This window comes from Pimephales promelas, chromosome 10 (genome assembly GCF_988280905.1).
Source record: "Pimephales promelas chromosome 10, fPimPro1.hap1.1, whole genome shotgun sequence".
Taxonomy (NCBI): Eukaryota; Metazoa; Chordata; class Actinopteri; order Cypriniformes; family Leuciscidae; genus Pimephales; species Pimephales promelas.
The window spans coordinates 13,858,209-13,871,052 of record NC_142778.1 but is presented as its reverse complement, the minus strand read 5'-3'; the positions used below and the strand labels follow the sequence as shown (position 1 = coordinate 13,871,052).

The 12,844-nt window shown below is 47.9% G+C and overlaps 1 long non-coding RNA gene across 1 annotated transcript; it reads left to right on the top strand.

The window, feature by feature from the left end:
* The first annotated feature begins 3,311 nt into the window (after positions 1-3,311).
* On the top strand, positions 3,312-12,097 carry LOC120486079 (uncharacterized). The gene is made up of 4 exons (XR_005624104.2): positions 3,312-3,344; positions 11,194-11,228; positions 11,509-11,627; positions 11,778-12,097. It is a non-coding gene; the product is annotated as an uncharacterized LOC120486079 (long non-coding RNA).
* The last annotated feature ends 747 nt before the right edge of the window (positions 12,098-12,844 follow it).

Sequence of the window (12,844 nt, the reverse complement as noted above, 5' to 3'; positions counted from 1 at the left end):
TATTGAAAATGAGGTAGTTATGGGCCTCTGAAGTCAAATAATGCGACATTTCTCCAAAATGCTGCAGTAAAATGGTTTGATATGAGGTGGGTGTACTCTCTGGGACGTCCCGTATAAGAATTGGCCATTAGTTTTTTCTACTTATTAGAAATGAGGTATTTATAGGCCTCTGAAGTCGAATAATGCGACATTTCTCCAAAATGCTACAGTAAAATGGTTTGATATGAGGTGTGTATACTGTATGGGATGTCCCCTATAAGAACTGACCATTATTATTTTCTACTAATTAGAAATGAGGAATTTATCGGCCTCTGAAGTCGAATAATGGGACATTTCTCCAAAATGCTACAGTAAAATTTTTTGATACGAGGTGTGTATACTGTATGGCAGTGTTTCCCAACCCTGTTCCTGGCGGCACACCAACACTGCGTGTTTTTTCTACTTATGAGAAATGAGGTATTTATGGACCTCTGAAGTCGAATAATGGGACATGTCTCAAAAATGCTACAGTAAAATGGTTTGATACGAGGTGCGTACACTGTATGGGACGTCCCGTAAACGAACTGACCGTTATTTTTTTTCTACTTATTAGAAAAGAGGTATTTATGGCCATCTGAAGTCAAATAATGTGACATTTCTCAAAGATGCTGCAGTAAAATTGTAAATTTCTGATAAAGAATTTAGTTCAGGAAATGTGCTACCAGGATGGTGTGTCCATTGAAACACAGGGGTCCAATACACAGTCCATTATCATTTATTGAAAGGCCACAGGGTGAATTGGAATCAGATAGAGTTGTATGGTTTATTGTCAGGAACACATAAACTCTTCAAAGGCTCTCATTAGGAGAGAAAGAAAGGACAATCTGTTTCCATTGCATGTGCCACACACAAACACACCAAACAATAGTACCTTATCATTCATTAAGTGCACCTGAGGAGACTTAGCTCCTCCCATGATTGGCTATGTCATGTGATCCATAGGAATTCTCAACAGCCGCCCCCAAATGTGTAAACATTTGACCCAAGAGAATTCTGTCCAATTTTTTAATTCAAGTCATCTGAAAACTTAGTAAGGACCACCAGACGACTAACTGGGCGCATATAGTGTTTCCCTTTAATGAGAACCTCCACAAACCTTATCCTGCCATCAGGACTTGGCGAGACCTTTGTAACAGTTCCTATAGGCCAGAGTCCCCATGGAAGCTGCGGGTCGACGACCATTACTACAGCATCACATGAGATCGACTTTCCGTCCTGCATCCACTTCTGACGACTTTGAAGGGAAGGTAGGTAATCTCTGATAAAACTTGACCAGAATCTATCAGATAGAACTTGACTATGCCTCCACTTTCTACGTGAAAGTAGTTCAGAATCAGCATACATTACTTGAGGCAAAGAAGCATCTTGCCGCCCCATCAACAGTATGTTAGGAGTTATGGGATCAGGATCTGATAGATTAGATGTCGCATATCCAAGAGGTTTAGAGTTTAACATCTCTTCCACTTCTACCAGCACTGTATATAAGACTTCTGGAGACAGCACCTGGGTACCCAATGTCACCCGTAAAGCGGCCTTAATGGATCGGACCTCTCTCTCCCAGCATCCTCCAAAATCCGGAGAATATGGAGGGTTAAAGTTGAATAGAATCTGGTGCTTAGAAAGCAATTCTTGAAGGGCAGGGCTGAGTTGATGGAACGCTTCTCTGAGCTCTCGCTCTCCTCCCCGAAAATTAGTTCCTTGGTCTGAGATAAGTTCATAGGGTCGACCTCTGCGAGCTATGAAACGCCGGAGGGCCAATAGGAAACTGTCTGTATCTAAACCAGATAACAGCTCAAGATGAACACATCTTGTTGTCTGACATTTGAAAAGGAGACCCCATCGTTTCTCATGTCTGCGGCCTACACTGATATTAAAGGGGCCAAAGCAGTCCGTTCCAGTTGACCAAAATGGGGGCTTGTAAAGGCGGAGTCGAGAGGGAGGAAGATCAGCCATCCTCGGGACTGAAGGAGACCCTTTCCATCTTCTACACTCACGACACAAACGCTGAACTGATTTTACGGCTTGTCGTCCACGTAGAACCCAATACTTTCTACGAAGTTGGGCAAAGACTCTTTGCGGTCCTGGGTGACACAGAGTTGAATCGAGATCTGCAATCAGAAGCTTAGTTATAGGATTCTTAGGGTCAAAAATGATGGGATGGATCGTTTCTAACTCCAAGTCCTTGCTCTGCCGAAGGCGACCTCCCACTCTTATGAGACCAGTCACAGGATCCCACTCAGGTGCCAATTCAACAAGTCTACTGTGTGCTGAAACACCTTGATTTAGTCGGAGTAACTTGCTCTCCTCAGGAAAATCCTCCTCTTGTGCCTGACGAAGTAGTAACAGCTCTGCTTGATTCTGATTGAGCTTGTTCTCTGGTGCTTGATCAAGAGAAAACTTCTCAATGGTATCAGAAATCAACTCTGACCAAGTGTTAAATTGGACAGGGTCCACTTTAGAAAGACTTGGTAAAACTTGTGTCTGGCTACAAAACACAGTTTTTTTCAATTCCAGTGATACTTCAGGAGTAGTTATTGGATACTTTGGCCATTGATGAGAGGGTAAGGCAAGGAAAGGTCCTCGAAACCAACGACTAGTAGGAGATAGCTCTGTCAACTTCTTTCCTCTAGTAATTTCATCGGCCGGATTGTTTCCAGTATCCACATATCTCCACTGGTCTGGTGTAGTATAATCTAGAATCTCAGTTATCCGATTAGCTACAAATATCTTGTACAGACAATATTCAGAGCAGATCCATGTCAAAACTGTGGTTGAATCAGTCCAAAGCGTCACTTTATGGATGGGCACAGAAAGTTCCTTCACTAAAAGATTTGCCAGTTGAGATCCAACTAGAGCCGCACATAGTTCTAGACATGGGATGGAAATGGTCTTCTTTGGGGATACTCTAGATCGAGCCATAATAAATGAGGTGACAACTTCATTCCCATTTGAAAGATGAAGGTAAGATACGGCTCCATAAGCCCGCTCTGATGCATCACAAAATACATGCAGTTCTCTCCTCTCTTCACCTGATCCTACACTGTAAAATGTAACTGATGATCTTACTAATAACATTAAGTGAATAAAACTTATTTTGAATAAGTTTGTTGACCTTACTAAGTTTGATAAAGTAAGGACAACGTTTTAGCACGGTAAGTTATTAAACTCAAAAGATTAAATTAACCTCCACTTAAAATAATAAGTATGTTGAACATTTTCGAGTGGTCATGCGCAGTTCTACCAGTAGGTGGAGCCGATTTGAAAACGTAATACCATTATTTTGGATGAGGAAAGCACATGGAAAGGTGAGTCAGTGCTTTTTATGTCTTATTTTAATGTCTGAATTGCTTAATATACACAATTGACCATGTAATAAATGAAACAGATTAAACAAACGTCTCGGTTACGGATGTAACCCTCGTACCCTGAGTAGGGAACGGAGACGTTACGTCAGAAGTGACGGAGAATGGGGGTTTCGCATGAAAGCCAATCCTCTTCGAGTATTTAACAACGAGCCAATGGCATGAAAATGCCTTGGGGCTGCGGAATTTGCATAGCGTATCTCCACCCCACGCAGTGGGAATAAAAGGAGGAAGTGAACGCAACCGCAGTATTTCTTCGCTGAGGAGCCAAGACTGAACTCCGGCGTCTACCTAGTGATACAGCTGAAGTGGCAGGGAGACTTAACGTCTCCGTCCCCTACTCAGGGAACGAGGGTTACATCCGTAACTGAGACGTTCCCTTTCGTAGTCACTTCGAGTTACGTCAGAAGTGACAGAGAATGGGGGTCAGTGCCATCACGCCATCTTCAAGCTGTCTTCCAGTGCCCTGCGAAAGTCTGGACCCCTGCACCTTACCTTTTTTTTTTTTTTTTTCAGGGATCCCACTTTGACACAGGATTACCAGGGTACACTGGGAAACATATCCCGGGAGGGACATGCTACCAGATGCCTACCGAAGGAGGACTTACAAATACACATATGGCCGCATAGGAATGCATATGGAGATCACTGGAGCACCAACCGCAGGTGGCTACTAGAATTTAACTCCAGGGGTGGCAGATGGCTTGCCAAGGGAAGACACATGCTCAGAGAAGCTTACAGTGGATAATACACATGAGACAGTTACCATAGGGAACCGTGCACATGGAGGCACCTAGCCAGCATGCAGAGCAACAGCAGTGGTGCCCGCATCGTCGGTGCTGGAGGACTCAAGGCTTCAACGGAAGACACTGAGGAAATATCGCACTTATCCAATCCGAGGAGTGGAATGGCGAGCAAGCGAAGACACCTAAGCGGGTCCAGTACTGGCGGAAGCGAGTACGTGAGAGGACACCGGCTCAATTCGCAGATTATAGAATCTGGCGAAGGTGTTTGGTGTCGCCCAGCCTGCAGCTCTGCAGATGTCTGTTAGCGAGGCGCCATGCGCTAGAGCCCAAGAGGAGGCCACACTCCGAGTGGAATGGGCCGTCACACCAAGGGGGCACGGACGGCCTTGCTGCTGGCAAGACAAAGCAATGGCGTCCACTATCCAGTGAGACAGCCGTTGCTTTGAGAGAGCCCTTCCCTTCTGGCTCCCCCCATGACAGACAAAGAGCTGGTCTGAGGTCCTGAAACACCGAGTTCTGTCAACGTAGGTGCGGAGCGCACGTACCGGACAGAGCAGTGCCAAGGCTGGGTCTGCCTCCTCCAGGGGCAGCGCTTGCAGGTTCACCACCTGGTCCCGGAAGGGAGTGGTGGGAACCTTGGGCACGTATCCAGGATCACGTGAGAGTAAGCCGGCCCGAACTCCAGGCACGCTTCGTCAACGGAGAATGCGTGCAGGTCCCCCACCCTCTTGATGGAGGCCAGTGCAACCAGGAGTGCTGTCTTCATGGACAGAAACTTTAACTCTACCGATTGCAAAGGCTCAAAGGGAGGCCTCTGCAGAGCACTTAGAACTACTAAGAGGTCCCAAGAGGGTACAAGGGGAGGACGAGGCGGATGTAGCCTCCTCGCTCCCCTCAGGAACCTGATGACCAGGTTGTGCTTCCCTAAGGACTTACCTTCTACTGCTTCATGAGAGGCGGCAATGGCCGCGACGTAAACCTTAAGGGTGGAGGGCGACAGCCTGCGCTCCAACCTTTCTTGCAGGAAGGAAAGCACGACACCGATCGAACATCTCCGGGGGGCTTCTCCGCGAGAAGAGCACCAGCTGACGAAGAGGTTGCACTTCAACGCGTAAAGGTGTCTCGTGGACGACGCTCTAGCAGAAGTGATGGTTGCCGCCACCGCAGGTGCCACAGAGTGCCCCGTCTCTGAGTGAGTAGATCTTGTCTCAGAGGAATAGGCCACGGAGGTGCTGTCGCGAGGAGCATGAGTTCGGAGAACCACGTCTTGGTGGGCCAATAGGGGGCTACCAGCAAGACCTGCTCCTCGTCCTCCTTGATCTTGCACAACACCCGTGCAAGAAGGCTCACTGGGGGAAACGCATACTTGCGTGGGCCCCACGGCCAGCTCTGCGCCAGTGCATCTGTGCCGAGCGTACCCTCGGTCAGGGAATAAAACTTGGCGCAGTGGGATGAGTCCCGGGAGGCGAACAGATCTATCTGTGCCTCCCCGAACTGGTCCCAAATCAGCTGGACCGTCTGGGGATGGAGTCGCCATTCGCCGTAGATAGGGCGGACCCGTGACAGCTCGTCGGCTGCCAGGTTCCGGTCTCCTGGAATGTATACTGCACGAAGGGACCTCAGGTGCTTCTGACTCCATAACAAGAGGTGGCGGGCGAGCTGCGACAACCGGCGTGAGCGTAGACCACCCTGGTGGTTGATGTACGCTACTGCAGTGGTATTGTCTGAGCGGACAAGTACATGTTGACCCCTGAGCAGCGCTCGAAAGCGGTGCAGGGCCAGGCGTACTGCCAGCAGCTCGAGGCAATTGATGTGCATGAGGTGCTGGGGTCCTGTCCAGGAACCCGCGGCTGCATGCCCATTGCACATGGCACCCCAACCCGTGGTAGATGCATCCGTGGAGACAACGAGATGCCTGGAAACTCGCTTAAGAGGGACACCGGCCCGTAAAAGCTGAGGTTCGACCACGAGAAGAAGGTTCGGCGGCATGCTGGAGTCACTGGAACTCGGAGCGAGCCGCGATGCCATGCCCACCTCGGGACTCGATCGCGAAGCCACAGCTGAAGCGGTCTCATATGAAGCAAACCGAGCGGCGTTGCCGCGGCTGCAGATGCCAAATGCCCCAGGAGCCTCTGAAACAGTTTCAGTGGAACCGCACTCTTGCCCTCGAACTGTCGAAGACAAGTCAGCAGTGAGTGTGCGCGCTTGCTCGTGAGCTGCGCGGACATGGCGACCGAGTCTATCTCCATGCCGAGAAAAGAGATCCTCTGCACGGGGCAAAGTTTGCTCTTTTCCCGGTTGACCCGAAGGCCCAGACGGGCTAGGTGCCGGTGCACCAGGTCTCTGTGTTCGCAAACCTGTTCTCGAGAGTGTGCCAGTATCAGCCAGTCGTCGAGATAGTTCAGGATGCGAACCCCGTGCTCGCGAAGGGGAACAAGGGCTGCCTCGACGATCTTCGTGAAGAGGCGAGGGGACAGAGCTAACCCGAATGGGAGAACCGTGTACTGATATGCCTGGCCCTCGAAAGCAAACCGAAGAAACGGTCTGTGTCGAGGCAAAATGGAGACATGAAAGTACGCGTCCTTCAGGTCGATCGCTGCAAACCAATCCTGAAGCCGAACGCATTCGAAAATGCGTTTGGCTGTGAGCATTTTGAACGGTAGTCAATGGAGAGTACGGTTCAAAATGTGCAGATCCAGGATCGGTCGTAACCCACCGGTCTTCTTGGGGACAATGAAGTAGGGGCTGTAAAACCCGGACCTCATCTCGGCTGACCCAGCGGGACAGCCCGGGAAGCTCTAGCCAAGCTTCCAGGAAGTGTACCAGCGGGGTCATGCGAACCACAGACGTCCCCCCGGAGGGGCAGCGAGGCGGGTCGACTGGCATGCGCGCAGGAGTTACCCCGCCCGGATGCACAGTGGAAGCCCGCTCCCCGACAGAAGAGACCAGGGAAGGACCAGCGTTCCACGGGGGTCTGTTCTGCCTGGGGTCTGGCGATAGAGGGGGAGGGGAGTGGCGTAGTCGGGGGACGACACACACTCCCTTCCGCACCCTCAGAGACAGAGAGGAATGAGTGGGCTGACGCACTGGGACGTCGAGCGCACTCGTTCCAGTCTGTGTGCTCAGTGATGATGTCAAGTCTTTCTTTAACCAACTCAGGGTACTGCCCACCCGTGGGTGAGCAGCGGGGAGCTGAGAACAAAAGATTCTCCCCCGGCCCTCCACCGGGGGAAGGAGGGGGCCTGCTACCGCCTCCTGGGAAAAACTCGGCTTCATCACTGAGCAGCCCGTCTCAGGAACGTCGCTTTGCCTGGCGTTTAGCGGGGTGTGCGGCCTGAGGGGGCTGTGACGCCTGCCTGTGGCCTCCTCCGCGCCACGGCCCGGGTGAAGGCTGCTGCTGGGGCCGCGTGGGAGGGAGGGGAGCCGCAGGGGGGCGTCCTCGGCGGCGAGCAGAAGGAGGTGTCTGCACCGACGGCTGGGTGGAGGCAGCAGCTGGCCGTCGGGGCAGAATATGTTTGATCGCCTCCGTCTGCTTCTGGGCAGTCGAGAACTGCTGGGCAAAGTCCTCGACTGCACCGCCGAAAAGGCCAACCTGGGAGAGCGGAGCGTCGAGCAGACGAGTCCGTTAGGCATCCCGTGTATCTGCCAGGTTAAGCCAGAGATGGCGCTCCTGGACCACGCTAGTGGCCATCACCTGACCAACGGAGCGAGCAGCCACCTTCGTTGCCCGGAGAGCAAGGTCTGTGGCCGCTCGCAGTTCGTTAAATGCCGATTGGTCAGTCCCGCCCTCGTGCATATCTCTGAGCAGTTTGACTTGGAAAACCTGCAAAGTGCTCATTGCATGCAGGGCGGTGGCCACCTGTCCCGGCGCTCTATAGGAACGCGCCGCCATAGCAGACGAGAACCTACAGGCTTTGGATGGGTGTTTAGGAGGACCACGGGAGGAGGCGCTCTGTGGACACAGTTGCATCGCAAGAGAGCGCTCCAACGGGGGCATCCCAGTGTACCCACGAGCGGCCCCACCATCGAGGGGAGGAAAGGCGGGGGAGGCTAGAGCGCGCTCTCGGGAGGACAAAGGAGCCTTCCAAGTGCGCGTCAGCTCCGCATGCAGCTCGGGGAAAAAAGGTATTGGGGTCGGCTGTGGCCTTGCGGCGGCAGCCTTGCCCAAAAACCAATTATCCATCCGTGAGAGATCGGGGCAGGGCGGAGGGTTCCACTCTAACCCGATACTCACGGCGGCCCGAGATAGCATGGCCGTTAACTCGGGATCAGACACGGGCAACGCTGGCACTCCCGAGGGAGGCAACGCAGCCTTATCCTCATCTCCCGAGGAATCCAGCCCGCCTTGTGATGCCGCGATCGACATCGCATCATCATCTGGAGCGCCGAACGAAACAGACGGTACCTGCGAAGAGGCAGACGGCTGATTCGAACTGGCGCTCGCTGGCTCTACCACTGGAGCGGGGGGTGTGGCCCGAGGAACTAGCGTCGGGGCTTTGTTCCACACCGTCACCGTCAAATCACCCTGGCCGCGAGTCGAAGAGCTTCTCGTGGAAGAAGCAGATCGAGTAGCAGGGACGGGGACTCTCACTTTTGTCAGATCATTGAGTCTAGATCTCAGTGTAGAGATGGTCATATTCCCACAGAAGGAACATGAGTCATCCACGAACGCTGCTGCAGCATGCTGAATGCCCAGGCATACAGAGCAGCGATCGTGACCATCAGAAGATGACATGAATCGACCGCACCCAGAAGAACACGGGCGAGACATCTTTAAAAAGACGTGCCACGTGCAGCTCTTTCAATGAGAGGAGGAAATTCACTCTTTCAGCGCTGAGCCGACCAGGGAGAAGCGCAAAGTCTGGCAGACCACTGCTCAGATCGCAGGCGATGCAGAATCTCGCTGGGTACCGCCATCACACCAACACTGAAGAGGACGCTCGTCTCGAAGAGTCTTTGGATCAGTGAGAATGGCTTTAGGAGTGAAGAGGTCTCTTGGCTCCGAAGCGAAAACATACTGCGGTTGCGTTCACTTCCTCCTTTTATACCCACTGCGTGGGGCGGAGATACGCTATGCAAATTCCGCAGCCCCAAGGCATTTTCATGCCATTGGCTCGTTGTTAAATACTCGAAGAGGATTGGCTTTCATGCGAAACCCCCATTCTCCGTCACTTCTGACGTAACTCGAAGTGACTACGAAAGGGAACTAGCGTTACACATGAACATTGGATGTGTTATTTTAATCAAATTCTTGGATTGTGTTGGATTGTGCTAATCGAAATGAGCAGTCTAGCATTTGCAAATCGGTAGCCTATTTGTTAGGTCCATGCTTTCAATCAAGGAACATTTTTATGTTTTATTTGTTTTTATTGTGAGTATAATGTTAGAAAAAACTTTACTGATTTATATTTTAATGTTGCAATAATTATGTAGAAATATAGCAATGCTAAAATTAATATATTTTAACTTTTGGATTACTTCAAATTAAGGGTGTGGGATTAATTTATCCACAATCTGTTTTGAAAAAATATAGTAGTGTTGTGCTATAGCAAAAATCATTTTCAGTTCTGGCGCCACAGTCTCAACATTGGCTATAGGCCTATACTGTAACGTTACAACTCGACTTGCATTTACATCAGATGTTAACACACAGGAGTTACACTCACGGGATACTGCAATTCACAAGCTTTAAAGTCCCCGTTGAAATCAAAATTGAACCTATTTACTTTGTTAGCGCATATTACTAGTCTTGTGGTGAACAATTAATCCGTGCAAGTGAATATATATTAAAAAAATGTTTTACCTTAGTAATCTTTAATCAAAATCTGAAAAGTTACTACCGGTCTGGAACGGTTTCTTTTTTTTTTAATGACGTAGGTTTCACAGTTTGGGTGGGGAAACGCTTAACCACTCCCCTCAAACCGTTAGTTTGCTATGAGCGAGAGATGGAGAGGAGGAGCGCTAGAGTAAAACCCTGCCCTCTGTTCAATATTCCGTTGCACGGAGAAAAATCGTTTGCAGCTTCCGGTTCACGGGGACTTTAATATTTGCTTGTACTTTAAAGCCTTGCCGCTTAAACGGTTAATTTGCGTGCTGTTCTGAAATGGGCGCATGTCATTTTCTGAGTGCATCAACCACAGTGCCTGATTACTAAACTTTATATTTCGCGTCTAATACTGTGGAATATACACAATGTTTTCATGAACATAGTTGGTTATGTCTAAAGTAAAAGTGAACTTAATTTAATCGGATGCGTTTATGTATTTTTGAAGCGTGCAGGTCTTTAATCGACAGCAGTCTAATAATGAACGGCATAATGCGCCCTTTTCTTAAAGGGATAGTTCACCCCAAAATTAAAATGTGTCATCATTAACTAAATTTCATTTTGTTCCTTTATTAATTTCTTTCTTGTGCTGAACACAAAATAAGATATTTTGAAGAATGCGTGTAACCAAACAGTTGATGACCCTATAGACTTCCATATGATGATATGGAAGTCAATGGGGACCATCAACTGTTTGGTTACCCACATTCTTCAAAATAACTTTTAATTTGCAACAGAAGATTACATGATGAGACAACTGTTTTTTGGGAGAACTTTTAATGTTAATAAAACAAAAGTCACTGAAAATCACTCACTTAAATACAGTGGCTTTAATAAGAATAAATTATTAATGTATACTGTCAAGCCAATTTATAGGGTTTATCTTATTTATATATTATGTTGTGTATATGTAACGTGTATCTTTATTGCTATTTCTTTATTAACAAAGTTTAAACAATTACTAAGCTTTTTATTATCATTAATTTTGGCCTAAAATGTCTGCTATTCTATTTTGTTTTTAGCTTTGTTTTTTGAAAATATGGAAATTTGTTTGGCTGTAATGCAAAACAGTAAAACCAACATGAAAAGAATTGTGATATCATATTTTGCCAGATCGCCCACCCCACACTTTAAATGTTTGAACACTATTGATTTATAAATTAAAATACAAAGCTGTATATTTAAAAAGTGTGTATTTTAATATTATTTTCTTCATTTGCAGAGCTTGCTTTGTGAGATGAGACATGCAAAGGAAATGTAAGTACTGTTTTTTCCCCCTATGAAAATAGAGCTCTCCTATTGAAGCATTATCGTATAAAACATGGAAGCTACACCAGAACTACACCATTTCCATGTCTTCACACAGACTGTTTGTGTTCATTTAAGTCATAAATATATCTGATATATATATCTGAAGAATAGAGGTACATTTGAGATACTACGAGATTGAGTAAATAAGGCCATTTTCAAGTATCCCTATAACGCAGAAACCAAAAGCCTAATAATAGATATAACATTGTTCTTTTTCCTTTTACAGATCAATGCAGAGTTTATTCGCATCACAAGCAAAAACCTCAAGCAAGAATTTTTTACAGCACTTGATCAACATACAGCTCCATTTCTGGCAGTTGGAAAAAAAAACTTTCTGAATTTGTGGTAAGCTTGTCTATGCTTATTTCTTAAACTAAATTTTGTAACTGTTATTTCATAAAATTTAATTCTATGTTATAAAACTTTTTTCAGAGCAGCCATCACATTTTAAAGTAGTTTATTCCGACTAATTTTAAATTTAATTTGGTTTTCCAGGGCACTGACATCACTGCAAATCGCACAGCAGTTCTTTGTGGACTTCCCCTCATTTTTGGAGAAGACACCTCAGACTTTTTCAAAACAATATTGGCAAGTACCATTCTCTGTATATTTCTCTCTAAACTAATCCCCCACACATACATCACATATAGCCATTCAATTATTCTTCATTCAACTATCCCAGAAACAGACCAGACACAAACTCTTCAAATGTAATTGTACATTTTCTTATGTGTTTGTTCTGCCATCATTGCACTGGACTTTCAATAGAGGGACATAAAATGCTTAATGGTTAAAAATATTTGTATTTGTGTTTCTGTCACAGTCTGTCGTCCTCACCTGTTTTGTCCCGTCATCTGCACCACACTTCCCCGGATCCTTTTGTTCCTCTCCCGGACTCACGCCCCAATCAGCCACCTGTTCCTCGTCCTGTCATGATCATTTTCACCTGTGTTCACCTCATTTAGTCCTGATTCCCCTGTGTATTTAGTTCTCCCTCCTTCAGTTGGTGTTTGTCGGTCAATGTTGAATGTTACGCTGTGAAACCCTGTCCTCCTGCCTGTATTTTTGTATTAAACGTCTCTTTATCAAGATCCTGAACTCAGCCCGCTCTTCTGCCCGCACCCGCACCGTGACAGATTGACCGACCCAAAACCTTGACAGCATGGGACTTCTCCTCACCCCAGCTCTCACCACCCTCAACCTATTTCAGGACGGACGCTCATCTGAGGAGTATGTCGGCAGGTTCCTGGAGCTCTCTGCTGGGGTAAGTTGGTCAGATGACGTCCTAAAGTCAGTCTTTTGGTTGGGTTTGGACGATCGTCTGTACCAGCAAGCCCCAGCAGCAGCGTTTCCAGGAACCTTCGCCGAATACCTGGACTATGTGTTGTGGTTGAGTGGGTCAGCCTTCACCGTTGGTGAGGCTGAAGATGACAGCACCACTCAACCACACACACCCACCATCATCACCACACCTGCCATCATCCCCTCTCCGCTAGTTCCGTCTAGCCTCTCAGAGCCCGAGCTATCTTCTTCGCTGGTTCCGTCCAGCCCCGTCCAGCCCG